Source organism: Crotalus tigris, unplaced genomic scaffold (genome assembly GCF_016545835.1).
Source record: "Crotalus tigris isolate CLP2741 ecotype Arizona unplaced genomic scaffold, ASM1654583v1 scf7180000019423.1032690, whole genome shotgun sequence".
NCBI lineage: Eukaryota > Metazoa > Chordata > Lepidosauria > Squamata > Viperidae > Crotalus > Crotalus tigris.
In genome coordinates, this window is record NW_024097532.1 from 49,372 (window position 1) to 67,507 (window position 18,136).

Below are 18,136 nucleotides of genomic sequence, written 5' to 3' on the forward strand. Positions count from 1 at the left end.
TTATATTAACAATACAGGCAAACACATTGGTGGAAGCCTTTAGGATTAATTTTTATGATTAGTTCTAGTCTTTATGAGATAAATCTTTTTTTATCTAACAGGGAGAAAAGATCAGCTTTCTAATTAATTGTTTCCAATGTATCTTCTGTGTTGAGACATTACATTATTAATGTTCACTAAGTGATTAAACAGTGGCAAACAATGTATTTAATTGATTCAGAAACTTTATCTGATGGCCTCTTCATTCTGAGAGCTGAACCAACTATTTACCACAAAGTTCCTATCTCAATTAGCCTGACATGAAATGATTCAAAATTATCTCTTTTATTTTCTTTCTTTGCTTCTGTTTTTCAGTGTTCATTATCAAAACTAACTTACCAAGACAACATAAAGTTGGCACATCAGCCAAACACAGCTTATCTGTCATCCTTATCCTAGCTGCCACTCCCTCTTCCCAAACTGTGTGCTTGCTTATTCTCTCTCGTAATCACTTCTTCTCTGATGAATATAAATACAAACAATTCTCTTCTTATTAATTATCGCAGTGCCAAGGTAAGCATTCCAAAGGATGAGGGAATGGTTAGGAGACAAACAAAAGCCATTGTTGTGAAACTGATTATTCTTGTCACTTTTGAGCTTTCTATCCTAGAAATGCAAAGGGAGCATTCCAAAAGGTGGGGAAAGGAAAGTACAGTCATGGTCATGTGATTTCCCACTTAACAACCACATCTGTTAGCGATGGAGTTGCCTGTCCCAACTGTGGTCACAAAATGAGGACTATTGATAGATTTATTTTTGTCTCCATATTTTGCATTCTGTGTTTTATTGGTAATAATAATTGGATTGGGGAAATTTTAAGAAAGCATTTTATTTTTGTGAACTGATGAATGCCTTTTCTGACTACAGTCGTCTACACACCTGATAAATAAATAAATGAAACAAGGCAGTTTATCAGAAAATAGGAATCTCTCCACTTATAAGACACCTACAGATTTTGAAAAGATCATTTGATGGTCTCAAAAAAATGTCAGCATTGTAGATATTGGGAAGTCTGTGCTTTCCATAGTAAAGTCTACATATGCTAGGTGTGCTTGCATCATTCTGGTCCCATGGTGGTAAAGTTCTCATCTTTCTTAGGCTTCCTCTACTTTCATTTTCCAAACTGCCATCCAGTACACATTTGCCCATTGCAAAAGCTTCATATTATGGTCTACCTCTTTCATCTTTGATTCTCCCACAGCTTCAATTTCTAGTCATATCTGTGGCAATTATTCTATATTTTTTGTACTGAATACTTGTGTATCAAAGAGAGAGAGATTTTGTAAGTGTTTACCACAGGAAAATGATAAATGGCAATTTCTATTTATTCTGAAATTTTCTACCGTAACAAATATTAATGTCTTTGCTTTTAGAAAGCACAGAAGATGATTTCACTAAGACATACACATCAATTACATTATTTTGAATTATACTTTTCTTTGAGGGAGGCACCAGCATCCTTGAGTATACATGTATGTGTGTGCATATATTTCATGGTATTCTGATATTTAAGGTGCCTACATGCAGCCTTTTATTTTAGGCCTCATTTTTTTTAGAAATACACTTGAAGGGTGGATGGAGCTGGGGGGGTAAGAGCTTTGTGCTAGAATATTATGCTAGTAGAATCACATAATGCTTATATGTGACAGAGAAGCCTGTATTTCTAGTTTTTAAAATGCATTTAACTCTTTTATCAGGATTGTCTGTCAAACCCACTTTGCAGAACTTATAACACATTTGTCAAATACAATTTCAACTGCCTTTCAGTAAAACAAGAAATCCTTAAGCAACTCTAGAAGCAATACAGCATTAAGGTCCATAACCCCACAACCCACACATCTCATGAGAGTAACACTTTTGTATCTATGAAGCCCTCATTAATGTATTTGAGAAAAGAAAGGATAGACAATCTCACAAATGAAGTTGTAATGAACGGTCACATTGCTGAGATTTATCATTTTCTTTTCAGTGTTACTTATGCCATTACATTTTAATTGCAGGGGTAAGCAATACTCAGTGACCTTATTTTGGTGAGAAGAATGGCGAAGGACTGAAAAAAAGAACAGGATTAGAGATATTTTCACATTAACTAGTTGGGTAAATTTTCCCAAATGACAGATATAGACTAATCTAATCCTAATTAGATTAGAAACTAATTATTGGAAAAATGGTCAACAGAGTTCTGTCCTTTTTTTTACAATAAAGATTGGTGCACAAATGATGGCTCAATTCAAGCATTCCCTTTCAGTGTTAATTACTGAGTGGGAAGGGAGAAGCAAGCAAGAGCAAGGAATTATCATTATTTTCGTTATCCTCCACATGTCACTTTGGTATAGTGGCTAAGGCACCCAGCTAGAAACTGGGACGCTGTAAATTGCAGTTCTGCTTTAGGGGACAAAGTTGGATAACCTTGGGGCTGTCATTCTCTCTCAGTCCTAGGAAGCAGGCAAGGGCAAACAGTTTCTGAAATCTTGCCAAGAGAATTGCAGAGACTAATCTAGGCAATTGCTACAAATCAAAACTGATTCAAAGGCACAAACACACATGCACACACCCAAACACACGCCACATGTCACAGTGGAGTGTTATGTCCACCCAGGTACTTTCTCTGTACACTGTAGAGAATCCTTAATCATGCTGGGAATTTGCTGGGACAAAGCATGTTTCTTTCTGCAATCATTCATCAGGATTTAGCATGGTTCCTGAAAATTATTGGGAAGGAAATGCGATTTCCCCTTCTTTACCTTTACCATCCACAATGCTAAGCCTTTAAATGAGTACAGAAACTGCCCAACCATTACCAGAACCACCAGCTACTTGCAGTTGTGACCACAATTATTTTAAAATAGACAAATGCTGCCAGTGGGAAGCATTATTTGCCCTGGGAATTTGCCTGTCCTTTGATTTACTTCCTGTTTCCACTTTTTTTTTTTCCATCTCAGTATTAAGTTCTTCAACTGTGAAATAGCTCATTCAATCTCTAGAACTTAGAGAACAAGCAAGGGATCTTTTGAGGAAAATTGATTTTATTTCCATCCTTACATAAATAACATCGTTATAAATATTATTTTATAAACTTCTTCAGCGACTGAGCAACATCTGTTTTCAACATTATCTTGCATTCAGAGATTTGGACCATCAATGAGAACTATGTAGTAGAGACCTCTTGCTAAAATAATACCTTTGTCACAGTCAATTCTCCCCATAAATTGTGAAATATGTAATAAAGAAGACTTGCCGGCTGGTTTTCCTGTTTTTGTTTTTTTTTCCCTGTCTTTCCCCCACTGAGAAATATTCAGGAGATACACAGCTGAACCCCTGGGGAAATGAGTTAGAGTTCTACCACTGCATTGTCAAACTCCAAATAGTTGTGAATCAAAATGCATATATTACACAATTCCCTGCTGTTTTACGATTTATGGTTCAATGTGTAAATGGAATAGTTTTGGAAAGTGATGTTTTCCTTTTTCTCGGGATTCAAAAATAAACATTGATTTTAAGTTTTCATTTCAGTTTATTTGTTGCTATCAGCTTTGGATAGGTTTCTCTTCCTCATCGCAATGAAATGATTTATATTACGTTTGTTATTTTGTTTTTTGTTTGGAGTGCTTTGAGGTTGTTGTTGTTATTTTGCAAAGAGAGAGAGAAGAAAATAACCCCTTAGACCTTTACCTGCATTCAGCAGGTAAATCAGCAAAAGTTGTTTTCTCTATAAACATGCATTTTCTCATTCCAAATTAGAGCATTGGAGAAGAAAATAAAACTGATATGCACGTTACTTATTCTAATCCTAGATAATAGATCTATAACATGCTTTCTTTCAACAAATCTTCATATAGTAAATGAAAGTTATCATCCGGTTGAAATACCAAGGTTAATGTTATGATAGTGTTTATATGGCTATGATAACAATAACTGTAGGAACAATTATCGTAAGATCATTAGCCAGAAAGAGATGAGCAACATTACCTTCAGCTAAAATTTCTTCTGAGATTTAGTTATGGATCACCATAAGTTCTTGGAACTATTTGTTCTTTATCAAATAATAAGCATACTTTTCTATTGAAAAAGTTTTATTGACAATTAATAATAAAAAAATTAAACCCACAAGCCCACCCCCCACCCCCCACCCCCCAACCCACTTCCCAGAGCTGAGTACAGGGTTATTACAAACATATTAAACAAAATCTAATTAAATTAAACAAATTATACAATAACTAAATTCATACTTAACCCTTAACTCCCTTTAAACCTTAATATCATAATATTATAAACAAATCCATTTTAAAACAATTACTATAAAGAACCATAATAACAGTTAATAAACTAAATAATTTCCATTATAAAATGCTTACTAATAATTATTATTTAAAATTTAATCATAGAATAAATGGAACTTTTTAGTTCCATATTTAATCTGAATATAATCTATCCATCTTCTCCATACCATAATATATCTTTCTTGTGTATGATCCTTTAAATAAGCAGAAATTTTAGCCATTTCTGCTAAATTAGAAACCTTAAGTGTCCATTCTTCTATAGTAGGCAACGAATCTTTCTTCCAATATTGACCTATCAATAGCCTTGCTGCTGTTACTAGATTCAACATTAAAATAGTTTCTTTGACATCAAAATCCTCAAAAATTCCTAGTAAAAATAGTTGAGGAGTAAACTTTATCTTCCTTTTAAAAATCTTTTGAATGTTCCACCAAATCATAATCCAAAAAGCCTTAATATTTTTACAAGTCCACCAAACATGAAAATAAGTTGCGTCAGAACTACCACATCTCCAACATTTAGGCTGTAAGTTAGGATACTTACAAGGCAACTTTTTAGGATCCAAATGCCACCTATAAAACATTTTGTAAAAATTTTCCTTTAAATTTTGAGCCTGTGTAAATTTAACATTTCTAATCCAAATTATCTCCCATAAATCCAATGGAATCGGTTCCTGGATATTCTGAGACCATTTAACCATACAATCTTTAACCAATTCCGTTTCCGAATCCAATTCTATTAACGCATTGTAAATTCTTTTTATGTGAGCCTGACTCTGATTTTTAATCTGAATTACCAAATTTTCATCTCCTAATGTTATTCCTACTTTTTTATCTAAGGTCCACCTATCCACTATTTGTAAATACTGAAACCATGACTGTAAAATATTTTCTTGCCTTAATACGTCTAAAGATTTTAATTGCCAAATAAGTAATTCTTTATACGGATTTTTTTCAAAATTCATCCCCTTAGAAATCCCCTCAATTGCATGTCCAGGAATCCCCCAGATAGGTATTTTGTAATTTAACCTGTAATAATACTTCTTCCAAACTCGAAGTAAGGCATCTCTTAAAATATGTGATTTAAAAGCTCGTCTACTTTCTAATTGAAAATTAAATATGCATGCCAACCATATAATAAATCCCACCCTTCAAGAAAAAGAATATTTTTATTTGTTAAATTAAGCCAATCACTTATCAAAGTTAATTTGGCTGCATCATAATATAATTTCAGATTAGGTGCCTTAAGCCCTCCTCTTTCTCGAGCATCTTGCAAAATCTTAAACTTCACCCTTGGTTTCTTCCCAGCCCATATAAATTTATTGATACTCTTCTGCCACTCATCCAAATTAGCATCTTTTTTTAAAATGGGCATCATTTGAAACAAAAGAAGAAACTTTGGTAGAACATTCATTTTTACAGCTGAAATTCTCCCCAACGACAGTTGTAATTTTTTCCAATCATTTAAATCCTTTTGTACTTTTGTCCATAATACTTCATAATTATTCTTATATAATTTTCCATTAGAAGCAGTTATATATAATCCCAAATATTTAACCTTCTTCACTATCTGAAAACCTGTAAGTTTAACTAAAGTTTCAATTTCCCTCTCAGTCATGTTCTTAGATAATATCTTAGTGTTATTATTGTTTACTTTAAAACCAGAAACTTTCCCATATTGAGTTATAAGTTCCAACAAATGACTAACCGATTGAGATGGTCGTTGTAAAGTTAAAACCAAATCATCTGCAAAAGCTCTCAATCTATACTCATTCTTATTTATTTTTATTCCCTTAAGTACAGTTGACTCTCAAATTTGAATTAATAAAATCTCCATTGTTAAAACAAATAACAAAGGGGATAATGGACAACCTTGTCTGGTACTCTTTTCAATATTAATTCAATATTCAATCCCCCATTAATAATAATTTGAGCAGACTGTTGTTGATATATAGCCTTGAGAGCATATAAAAACTTATCTCCAAAATTCATTTTCTCTATTAGTAAAAATAAAAATTGCCAATCTAATTGATCAAAAGCTTTTTCAGTATTCAAAAATATAAAAGCCACAGGAATCTGGTTATTCTTATCCAAATACTCAATTAAATTTATAATTTGTCTTATATTATATTTCATATATCTTCCTGTTATAAATCCAGACTGATCACTGTGAATTAAATCCTTCATAACCTGCCTTAATCTATTTGCCAAAACTTTAGAAAATAGCTTATAATCTACATTTAAAAGAGATATAGGTCTATAATTTTTAGGTTCAGTAGGATCTTGATCCTCCTTCGGGATCAGTGATATAAAAGCCCTTCTCCAGGAAGGGGGGACCGAAGCTCCCAGCAAAATACTATTGAAAAGTTCTTTAATGGCTCTATCATCTCTTCAGATAACATTGTATAATACTTTGCCGTTAATCCATCTGTACCTGGGGCCTTTCCAACCTTTAACTGCTTAATAGCAAAACCAATTTCCTCTGAAGTAATTAAACAATTCATCACATTTTGTTGTTCATTAGAAAGTTTAGGAAAATGTACTGATTGGAGATACTACTGTACATTTAAGGAATGTATATTATCGCTAGCATATAATTTTGTATAAAAATCTAAAAAACTCTTTTTAATCAAATTCTGTTGATAAACCTCACTGCCTTTATATTTTACTTTCTCTATAATTCTTGTCTTCTGTTTCTTACGTAATTGGTAAGCCAGCCACCTCCCAGGCTTATTTGCGTTGCAAAAGGTATTATGTTTCATATAGCGCAAATTGGTCGCAACCTGGTCTGCCATTAACATATTAAATTGCGCCTTAAGCATATTTATAGAAGCCTTTAACTTATTATCCGTTTGATTCAAGACAAAATCCTTTTCTTTTAATTTAATCTCTTCTTCTATTTCTTTACGTTTTTGTGTCAATTTAAACCTAAGAGCATTATTCATGTGAATCAAAACTCCCCTCATATAAGCTTTGCTAGCGTCCCACACCATAGACATTAAAGTACCCTTATTCATATTTAAGACAAAAAAATTCCTTCAAATGTTCTCTGAATTTCTGTACAAGCTCCTCCCGTATAAATAAGTTTTCATTCAGTCTCCAAGATCTTCTATTTCCATCTTCCACAAATAACTCCAAATAATAAGTATACTTAACTAGTTGTTCAATGTCTTCCATAATATACTAAATTATATATTTAAGAGGATGGCACGGAATAAGGAATTTATTAAGGTTTTTTTTTTTAATCTTGCCAAATTACAAAATTACTCCAGGTAGCTCACAACATGCAATATCCATAAAACCTGTTATGCAAAACCCTAACTCTCTTGAATGTATTATGTAAAGACCTAACTCTCTGAAGAAGGCTTCAGTGCTAAGACAGAGAGAATAAGATGATGACCAACAAGGATGAACTCAGTTGTATGGCAATGACTTCAGTGTTGGAAGACCTCAAAGACTAGATGAGGGACAGATCATCATGGAGAAAATCTGCCTATGTGGTCACTAGAATTGTATTCACCATCTGAGGACAAACTGCAGTACCTCACTAGTTAAAACCTAGACTAACATATTCTAGCATGGTCTATCCTAATCTATGCTCAATCCCTGAATCTACCCTACCCCCAGGATTTGTTTGTTCCCTGAAAAAAAAAAGCCTAAACTGCCACACAAATCCAGTACATTTATAGGCAAAATTTATACAAATTTATAATTACAACTAATTCAGTAAAAAAATGGCATACAAGGCCATGGATAATTTTAAAAGTTTGGAAAAGATATTTTGGAGTGCAGAGGAATACAAATACTTTTAAAATAGCTATATCCTTCCAATAAAAAGGAAAAAAATGTTTTGATCATTAAAGCAATAATCTTTAAAGCAATTCATTGAGGCAGCTACAGGAGTCTTCAGGCTCTTGCAAAGCTAATTTTATGAAGAATGTTGGGGTCTTTCATTTTAATACCCTGCAGGGTGCACTGCTTCCAGTTGCTCAAGATATGTGGGTTTATGAAATGGTATACAATTAGACCTATTTTTAAAAAAAATACAGGAAAAGACAGATTCTTCCAAAAAAAGAAAAGTAGTTTCTTTCTTTTTCAAATAAGAAACTATCTATTTACATATAAATGTGATAAACATTGTGCAATGCTAGTAAAGTGGAGTAAAGTGGAATAAAGTAGAATAACATAGAATAAAATGAAGAATAATGTAGAATAATAATAATGATGATGAAAAAAATCATTATTCAAGTAAAGTGATGTATCTGCATAATTCCTGGAAGAAAGCTGTGTTAGCAAAAGCTGTGTTAACAATACATGACTGACCTAATACATATTTAGAAACATTGTATGAAGCAAAACTCTCTTCATTGTATGCCTGTAAGAAACTAACCAAATGATATTCATTGTAGATTCCATGTGTGCTCTTTTGTTCCTGAGAAAAGGAGAGCTATAAAACTCTAGTTTGAACCCACCCCCTTTGTTCAGAATTTTGCTGTTGTTAACCGGCTTCTGAACCTTGCACAAATAAACCTCTCTGTTACACCCTTTGGAATTCGTAAAAGTCCTTTCGTTTTCCACAAGAATAGCATCCTTGGTGAAAGTGACTCTTGGAGACCCATAAGGAAGTGAGAAAGAATTTTTTGTTTTAAAGCTGGCATTTATGGTTTGCATCTCATCATTTTGATTCTGTAACTTGTATATATAAATTCAGTTTAATTTTATGTTAGATTTTATGCCTATCTATCTATCTATCTATCTATCTATCTATCTACCTACCTACCTACCTACCTACCTACCTACCTACCTACCTACCTATCTATCTATCTATCTATCTATCTATCTATCTATCTATCTATCTATCTATCTATCTAGTTGCTAGAATTGGGTATGTCTAGTTTAACGAAGAGAAGGACAAGGGGGGACATGATAGCAGTATTCCAATATCTCAGGGGCTGCCATAAAGAAGAGGGAATTAAGCTATTTTCCAAAGCACCTGAAGGCAGGACAAGAAGCAACGGGTGGAAACTAATCAAGGAGAGAAGCAACCTAGAACTAAGGAGAAACTTCCTGACAGTGAGAACAATTAATCAGTGGAACAGCCTGCCTCCAGAAGCAGTAAATGCTCCAACACTGGAAGTTTTTAAGAAGAGACTGGACAGCCATTTGTCCGAAATGGTGTAGGGTTTCCTGCCTGAGCAGGGGGTTGGACTAGATGACCTCCAAGGTCCCTTCCAACTTTACTACTATTATTATTATTATCTTCTATTTATCTATTCATTAATCATGACTTCCCGAAATGCTTGTCTTAAGTCAGTTTAAATCAGTCTGGAATGATCATATGGCAGAACCATTTAAAAGTGCAGTGAACATGCCCTAGGATCATAGGATCAAACAGGATGGTATGTGCCACAGATAATTAACTGAGGTTACAATCATGAATGTTACTGTATTCAGTGGGACTTATTTTCTGTGGAGATATTGCTGTGTTGGGCTTTTCAGTTCTAATTGGACTATTTTTTCCCCAAATCACTCTACCCATTCATTAAAATCAGTCATCTGAAGGCTCCCCCCCCCAAAAAAAATGCTAGAAATAACCTTTTCATTGGGTTTTATTAATTTCTGTAGTACCCACCCTGTATAGAAGTCTGTTTTATACCTAAACATAAGGTTTTAAATTATTTTTCTTACATGCATTAGGATATTGATAGCAATTTTGGAATTCTGGTATAATTCAAGTTATTTAAATGAGCTGTTACTCTTTTATCTGTGGTTCTGTCTTTATATTTCATCTATATTCTTATCCTGGAAACACAAGTCAATCTTTGCACAGTTACTTACTTCCCAAAATAATTATACAAGCTGTTGAATAATGAAACAATCCCAAAACTTTCTGTCAATTATATAAATATTTATTTATAAAATAAATATAAAATATTCTATATATAGGGATATTTATGTTGTAGAACATATATTTATAAAAATAATTCTACCCAGCTGTTGAATAATGAAACAATCCCAAAGCACATTTTGTCAATTATAGAAATAAAAATATAAATGTAAACATAAGAGCAGGATATCAATTATATAAGTATGTTTAACTATATACCATTGTTTCTCTCTTATAATAGTGTGAACGATTTCTCTGTGAGTATTTCAGAATGCCATGAAAACACTGAACTAAACAATTTCTATTGGAATACTTTGTCCCTTGTGAATTGTCTTATTATTTAGTTTATCTGAGAAACCCTTGGGTAAGGCCAATTTACCAATGTACTTACCAGACAAATGCAGTTTTATCACTGAAAGATTTCCAGTTACTAGCTTAGAATTTGTAGCTATCCAAAATCTAAGGAAGAATCAGATTGGTTTAGTGGTTAAGGCATCAGGCTAAAATCAGAAAATCACTGGTCTTAGTAGCACGATGAGCATCAAGCCAGTTGGGTGACCTTGAAACAATCACTTCCTCTTAGAAGGAGACAATGGCAAGTTACTTCTCAAAAAACATTACCAAGAAAATGGCAGGGAACTTGTCCAGGAGATCTCCAAGAATTGGACACAACTGAATGGAAGAAAGAAAAATCATGGGAAAAGAATAGCTAAAGCAAGATCACATGATATTTTAATTTTATATGGGGGCCTTTCTAGTTCAAATAAAATCTGAAATGTAGAATCTGAACCTTCATGCCCTGTTAACTCCAATTCTGACCTGGAATGGGAAAAGATGAAAAGAAGAAAGACCAATTATCCACCAATAACATTCTTCCTCCTCCCAGTTGAATCTCTGCTAGCACATACTACTAAATAAATTATACCCTTGAAATAGACTTGGCCAGAAGACTATGTCTCAAATCTGAATGTATCCTCTAAAAAAATAGTTCAATTTTAAAATCTAGCTGACTCTTTAAAGAAAAAAAAGAAATATGCATTATAACGTCACTCTTCCATGTTTCCTTATGCATATTTGTTTTTTTTTTCTAGCATTAAAATCCAACAGTGAAGAAAACAGATTCAGAACTGACTGTTTTCTCGGTTCATCAAGTACATACAGAACTAGAAAAAAATCCATTCCAAAATTAATTCCACCTCTCAGATTCATTTCCTTTGCTTTTTCTGCTCTTTCTCTACATTTAGTAAATATGAAGTTTGGTTCCTCAACTAAAAATAGATAAATATAAAGTTGAAAATCAGATTTGTGGAATGGACCAATATTTAAAAGTGCGAATTGTATTAGCTGATGGCAGCTTCTTTATATATTCAAAGAAAAAAACAGCTAAATAATTGAAAATTTGCATGACACAATTGACATATTATCTATAGTGGTCTTATGACTTATAACCACATTTGGGACCAGAATCTCAGCCATGGTGCAAAATAGTGGTTGCTTTATTTAACATCTGCAAACCTGGCACTCCTGGTTGTTGTTCTTAAGATCTTGTGGGTTGTTAAGTATAAAATGCCAAATAAGGATTTTCAGTTCCTGAGCAGAAAACCACTTGTGACACACCATACTACTTACCTTATCTTGTTGTCTCTTTAATTAGGGGTTGAAAATTCTGCTTGGGTTTCAATTTTCCCTTGTTTCTAGAGGCTGGCTGAAAGAGCTTCCTGCACATTGAAACTCATTTTGTTGGATAGGGCCAATTGTTCAACAAACTTCAAGAGTTTGTCTTCTGGGGTGTTGGCTACTCCTATCAGTTTGGTGTCATCTGCAAATTTGATGAGTTCCCCTTTAATTCCCTCATCTAAGTCATTTATGAAGATATTGAAGAGTACTGGTACCCCACTGCTTACTTCTCTCCATGTGGATGTAGTGCCATTGAGGACTACTTGTTGAGTACAGTTTGCCAGCCAACTACAGGTCCATCTGGTGGTGATGTTGTCTATTCCATTTTTTTCTAGCTTACCAAGGAGTAGGTTGTAGTCTACTTTATCAAATGCCTTACTGAAGTCTAAGTATAGTACATCCACAGTATTTCACTGGTCTATTAGTTTAGTCACTTTGTCGAAGAATGAAATAAGATTGGTTTGGCATAATCTGTTTTTAACAAACCCATGCTGGCTACTGGTTATAACTTTGTTTGCTTCTAGTTGTTCACAGATCTGTTTTTTGATTATCTTTTCTTGGATCTCCCCAGGTATTGATGTTAAACTGATTGGTCTGTAGTTTTCTGGGTGTTTTTTTTTTCCTTTCTTGAAGATGGGAACCACATCAGCCCTTTTCCAATCCTCAGGTACTTCCCCACTGCTCCAGAATTTTTGAAAGATGCTGTGCAATGGTTCTGAGATAACATCTGCCAGCTCCTTCAGAACTCTGGGATGTAATCTGTCAGGCCTCAGTGATTTATATTCAACAAGGTCAGATAGGTGTTCTCTTACCATTTTCTTGCTTATTTAATTTTTTTGTTTCTAAATTGTCTTTTGCAGTGGTTTTTTTGGGGGGGTATGTTGGGCTATAGTTTCTTTTTGTGTGAAGACTGATGCAAAGTATGAGTTAAGCAGCTCTGCTTTCCCCCTGTTGCCTGTTATTTTCTTGCCATCTTCTCTCTTTAGTGCACCTACAGTTTCCTTGACTTTTTTCTTGTTGTTAATATGTTGGAAGAAACTTTTTTTTTTATTATCCATGATTTCTGTTGCAAGTCTTTGTTTGTTCTGAGCCTTTACTTTCCTGACTTCATCTTTGCATGTTCTGGCTATCTGCTGATAATCGGCCTTAGTTATATGCCCCTCTTTCCATTTTTTTGTGTTTGTCCTTTTTGTCTTTCAGTTTGTCAGCGAGATCTTTGTGCAGCCATGCTGGTTTCTTCTTGAATTTCTTATTTTTTTTTTCAGTGGTATTGTGCTGGTCTGGGCTTTTATGATCTTTTCTTTAGTCTTATTGATATCTGCTTTACATTTGCTACTCAGATGTATCCATACCTTTTTTTAATTGCCAGAAAGCTACATTGGTGATTTGTTGAAGTAACCTGAGGGTATTCAAATTGTTAGGATGTCCCTCAAATCCAGAGCAGCCTTGAATAAAAAATAAATACAAAACCACAGAATCTCCAGCAGCATACTGTATATCATTCAAAATTATTTTTTGAAAGATATATTTAATATATGTTGGGAAGGAGACTGACTATTTTTTCTGAATCAAATACAAATAAATGTTATAGAATAGGAGAAGAGTTTAAAAGCACCCCTGAGTTTCTTAGCCTGTCCTATCCTATAGCAGAAAGTGTTCTAGAATAATAAGAGAAAGGAAAGGGGAAGAATTTGTTGAGAATATTTTTTTTTCTCAACAGCATAGGTGGACAGAGGCAGAGGCAATGACCAAATAAGGAATGTTAAAATAGCCAAAATCCATGCTGCTTAGAGATCTTGGCATCTTCAAAAGGTTCACCAAGTGTCAACCAGGGCAGAGTTCTGATCCAATTGCCATTAGATAAGACGCTGAGAACTGTGGGTCTTCTGCACAAAGAAAGCTGAGAAAGAGAGAAAAAAGATTATTTTTCCTTACGACCTGAAGTAGCTATAAACTGAGAGTATTAAAATGCACTATAATTTGTTATCTGAGATTGGCAAATTTCCTTTAGAGAGATACATATCTAGGGAATGACTTTGATCTTGCTTTAAAGAAGTTGTTACTAAAATGCAAGCTAGCTCTTTTGTTGCAAACTAAGGCAATAACGGAACACAGGCTGCAGCTCAGCTATTTTTGGTATACTGGAAATAAAACTTGTGCAGTATTTTTCTTGGTAGATTGAAGCAGCTGAGAGCTGACTGACCAAAGCAGCCCTATCCATTCCACAGTTTTATATCTGAGTGGCATTTTTCATTCTACTTTGTTTGGTCTTGAAGTTCTGACACAAAGGAATACAGAAACTGCTCTTACTTCCCACTGTATTGATTTAGATTTCTAAGCTGGCTGTTCCAGCTGACATCTAGTGCAAGGGGATTTGAGCACTTACAAGTGAAAAGCAAACAGATCCCTGGTTTTGTAAAAAGGTTTCATAAGGTCACTTCACCAAATTAGAATACACCCTGTTTGGGGGATGTCAGATTAGCAACCATCAGCCCAGTATATTTCTGTCTCTGTTTTCTGCTACCTTTCCACAACTGACTTGCTTTTCATTCATCATGTTCTACCACGTGGCAATCTTGCTGGAGAACTGGCTGGCTGTTCCTATTAAAAACTCTTCATCACAGAATTGGATGCTTTTCAAAGGATTGTTCATAGTGGAAAGGGTGGGTAGTTCAAATGGAAATGGTGGGAGGGGGAGGGGAGTAAAAAAACTAGTGTCATTTATCATTATGGCTACATAATTGGCTAGAAAGTGATCCATTTCCTTATATGTAGCCAAAGTGTGTCATCAGTTCATGTTTAACTTCACTTTGCACTTACCGATCATTTAGGAATTAAAGCCAGAATTTAATGTATTACTTTTCTTTGTGCTTCCTTTTTATTCCATTAACAGAGGGGACATTTTTAATCAAAGTTGGTAAACAACGGGGAACTTTATTTTGCAAGAAAAAACATTTCAGTTATCATGGTTGAAATTTCCCCCTCCAGATTAATCCATACTTCCTGGGAAAATCATGAAGAAATGAAAGCTTGCTAGCTAAATTAAATGTTTGTGGCTGCATCCAAGCAACTGAAACCCCACCCATTTTTTGATGTTCCGTGGCTTCAATCATGAAGATATGGCTGGCACTTTGGCTTTTTTGACACCTCTTAAGGACACTCTTGCTAGAAAGAGCATGAGATTTATACAGTATACATTAATTTTTTATGACTCTTGAACTAAACTGTTTTTAGTGCTTTCTTTCCCATTCTTAATTCAATGGAAATATTCTTGTAGTAAAAAGGAAAGGACTCCCTCAAGCAGCTCCTGGTGACTTTATCTATAGTCCTTTTTGGCAGTATTGCAAAATTGTTGCCCTCTATTGGGATGCTTTTTCTTTAACTTTCAAGTCTCACCTACACCCCTGGGATTTCTTGGTCAGTTTCCATCCATGTAATAAGCAGAGCTAACCCAGTTTGGTTTTTGAGATTAGCCAAGGTCAGCTAGATGCTACCATCTGCCAAGGACTGGGCTTTTTCCTTCCTCAAGCCAATTGACCTTTGCTCCCAAGTGCTTTTCATCTTTCTGCTCTGCCTTTCAGGTTGTTTGAGGGAATTAACTTACTTTCATATAGTTATTACATCTAAATAGAAAAATCCACTGCAATAACTAAGGCTTAAGTTGGGCTCAACTTGGCCTATATTTAGATGGACCTGGTCTCTGGTTGCAAAAGCAAGGATAGTAACAACTATGCCTAAAAAATTGCCACCACATCCTGAAATGAAGACATCAAATACTAAATTATGAAAGAGAAAGAAAAAAGAGGACTTAAAGGACTTAAAACCTTTAAACCAGGGGTTCTTTCCCCTTTTGTACCATGGTGAAACATATAGATCTTCATTATGCTATGCTCAGATTTTTTTTAACAAAATCTTTAAAAATAGCAAATATGTAATATAATAATTTATGTGAAAATGAAGGTGCATTTTTTTCATCAAGTTTTCAGATCCACTGAAATCTATACTAGCACCCCAGAAAGGTCTACCAGATTAAGAACCCTACTTTAAACTCTTAAAATACTTCTTTACATCTGATGAGTCCATTTTTGACATCTTGTACCTCTAAATGTGTGCCTCTAGCACTATGTATATCTATTGCACTAAAAGTACATTAAAAGTTTAATGCTGCCTTAAAGTCAGAGAAGTTCAATGTGGCATAAGCTTACATGAAGTATAGTTCACTTTTAGGCATTATTATTACTTGTATTGATATGATTATTAAACTATATGTATCTTGCTATTGAACCCAGAGTAGGTTATATTAAAGAAAACCAATAACTTGAAATGCCTTTTCCATAAAAATGAAAAGACTATAATATTAAAAAGGCCTAGTCATAAATATTTGTTCTGAAGTAAGTACTATTGAATTCAATAAAACTTAATTCCAAGTAGCTATGTATAGATTGGGCGTCTAAAATAACAAAGTGGCCCATGGAATAAAAAACTAAATCTGGTCAAATCTAAGTGATGGATTTTCAAATGTCAGTGTGGCTTTGTGATAAGAGGATCACTATTGTCCCTGAAAAAAAAAAGTAATATTACTAAGATACTGACATGGGAAAAATATAAACAAGAGAGATGAGAAATATGGAACATGAAAACTGAAACCCATTTTTTTAAAAAAGTAACACAGTGAAATTGAATGTATGGATCCACAGTACCCAGTATACATCATCATTAGCCATGCTGATAGGGAGAGGTTGGATCGACAACTCTGGGATGTCACATTTCTGAAACAGAATTGGGTACAGTTAGTGCTTATTGAGCAAAAAAGATAAGACAGAAAATGTAGAAACACAATTTTTCAAGTCTTGATTTAAAGTATTATTTGGATGGGAATATTTCCCTGGCACATTGCCATGGTAACCAGCTCATAGCTATTAGCAACTTTTCTCATTTGACTATCTGAAGATGCAGGGGGAAAAAAAGTACAATGGCAAATTAATTCCTATTTTAAGCTATGTCATTTTCACAATAGTACAAAATAAAACAGCAGTCCAAGACCTGTAATTTATAAGCTTACTAATAGTCTAGCAAAAAATAATGAAGAGATAAATATATATTTTGAGAAAGGCAAAACTAAAAAAAATATAATTAAGGAAACCATTTTATATGAAAAATGATAGAATAATTTTTCAAAAATGAGGGCAGTATAAAATTAAAGATAAGAAGTTAAAAATGCTAGCATTGTAAGCACCATCTAGTCAACTTAAAAAAAAAAAAGCAGGGTCAGATTTACAGATTAAATTGAGAAAGGGAGGAGGAGGAGGAGGAAGAGGAGGAGGAGAAGAAGGAAGCATATCCTGTTTCCATATTATTGTCAAACTACTTTGGCAGATCCATGAAGCACTAGGAGATGAGTTTGAATCAAGATAATTATTCTATAGTACAGTATTAGAATAAAGATGCACAATTATTCATGCTAAGATTTGAGTGTTTAATGGGATTGCTCATATTACTAATGCAAAGTTCGCTCTGTATAAAAATAAGTAAACAATAGTATGTTCCCATTGCAGAGTGATGTACTTCTCACTGGAAAAAAGAAATTCACACTGAAGAGCTATAATATGTATGACAAATAGTACATGTTTCAGAAAGCAGCTTACAAAAAGAGATAATTATTTTAAAATAACTTACTCTTGCTGAAATTGATGTTTTTAATGTGAATATCAGGAAAATCTTCATCACAACAAATGTCAGGGTAATGTGAATTAAAATAGTTTTTAATGTCGCACACACACACACACACAATGCTTTTTCTCATAAATTGAATAGTGCCCTCATTACATTGGAAATAATCAAAATACATTCTTTAAGCAGATTATTATTCTGAGGATGTGGCAATTTATTTCAAAGTTCTTTAAGCAGTGAAAAAGCAAATAGTTCAATAACCTGAAATATTTTGGGATAGTTTAAGAAATTATCTGTAGGTATGAATTGTGTAGAAGAGGAAGAGAAGGGAGAGTGGAGGGGAAGGGAGGAGAGGACAGGAATGGAAAAGAAGAGAAGAGAAGAGAAGAGAAGAGAGGAGAGGAGAGGAGAGGAGAGGAGAGGAGAGGAGAGGAGAGGAGAGGAGAGGAGAGGAGAGGAGAAGGGAAGGGAAGGGAAGGGAAGGGAAGGGAAGAGAGGAGAGGAGAGGAGAGGAGAGGAGAGGAGAGGAGAGGAGAGAAGAGAAGAGAAGAGAAGAGAAGAGAAGAGAAGAGAAGAGAAGAGAAGA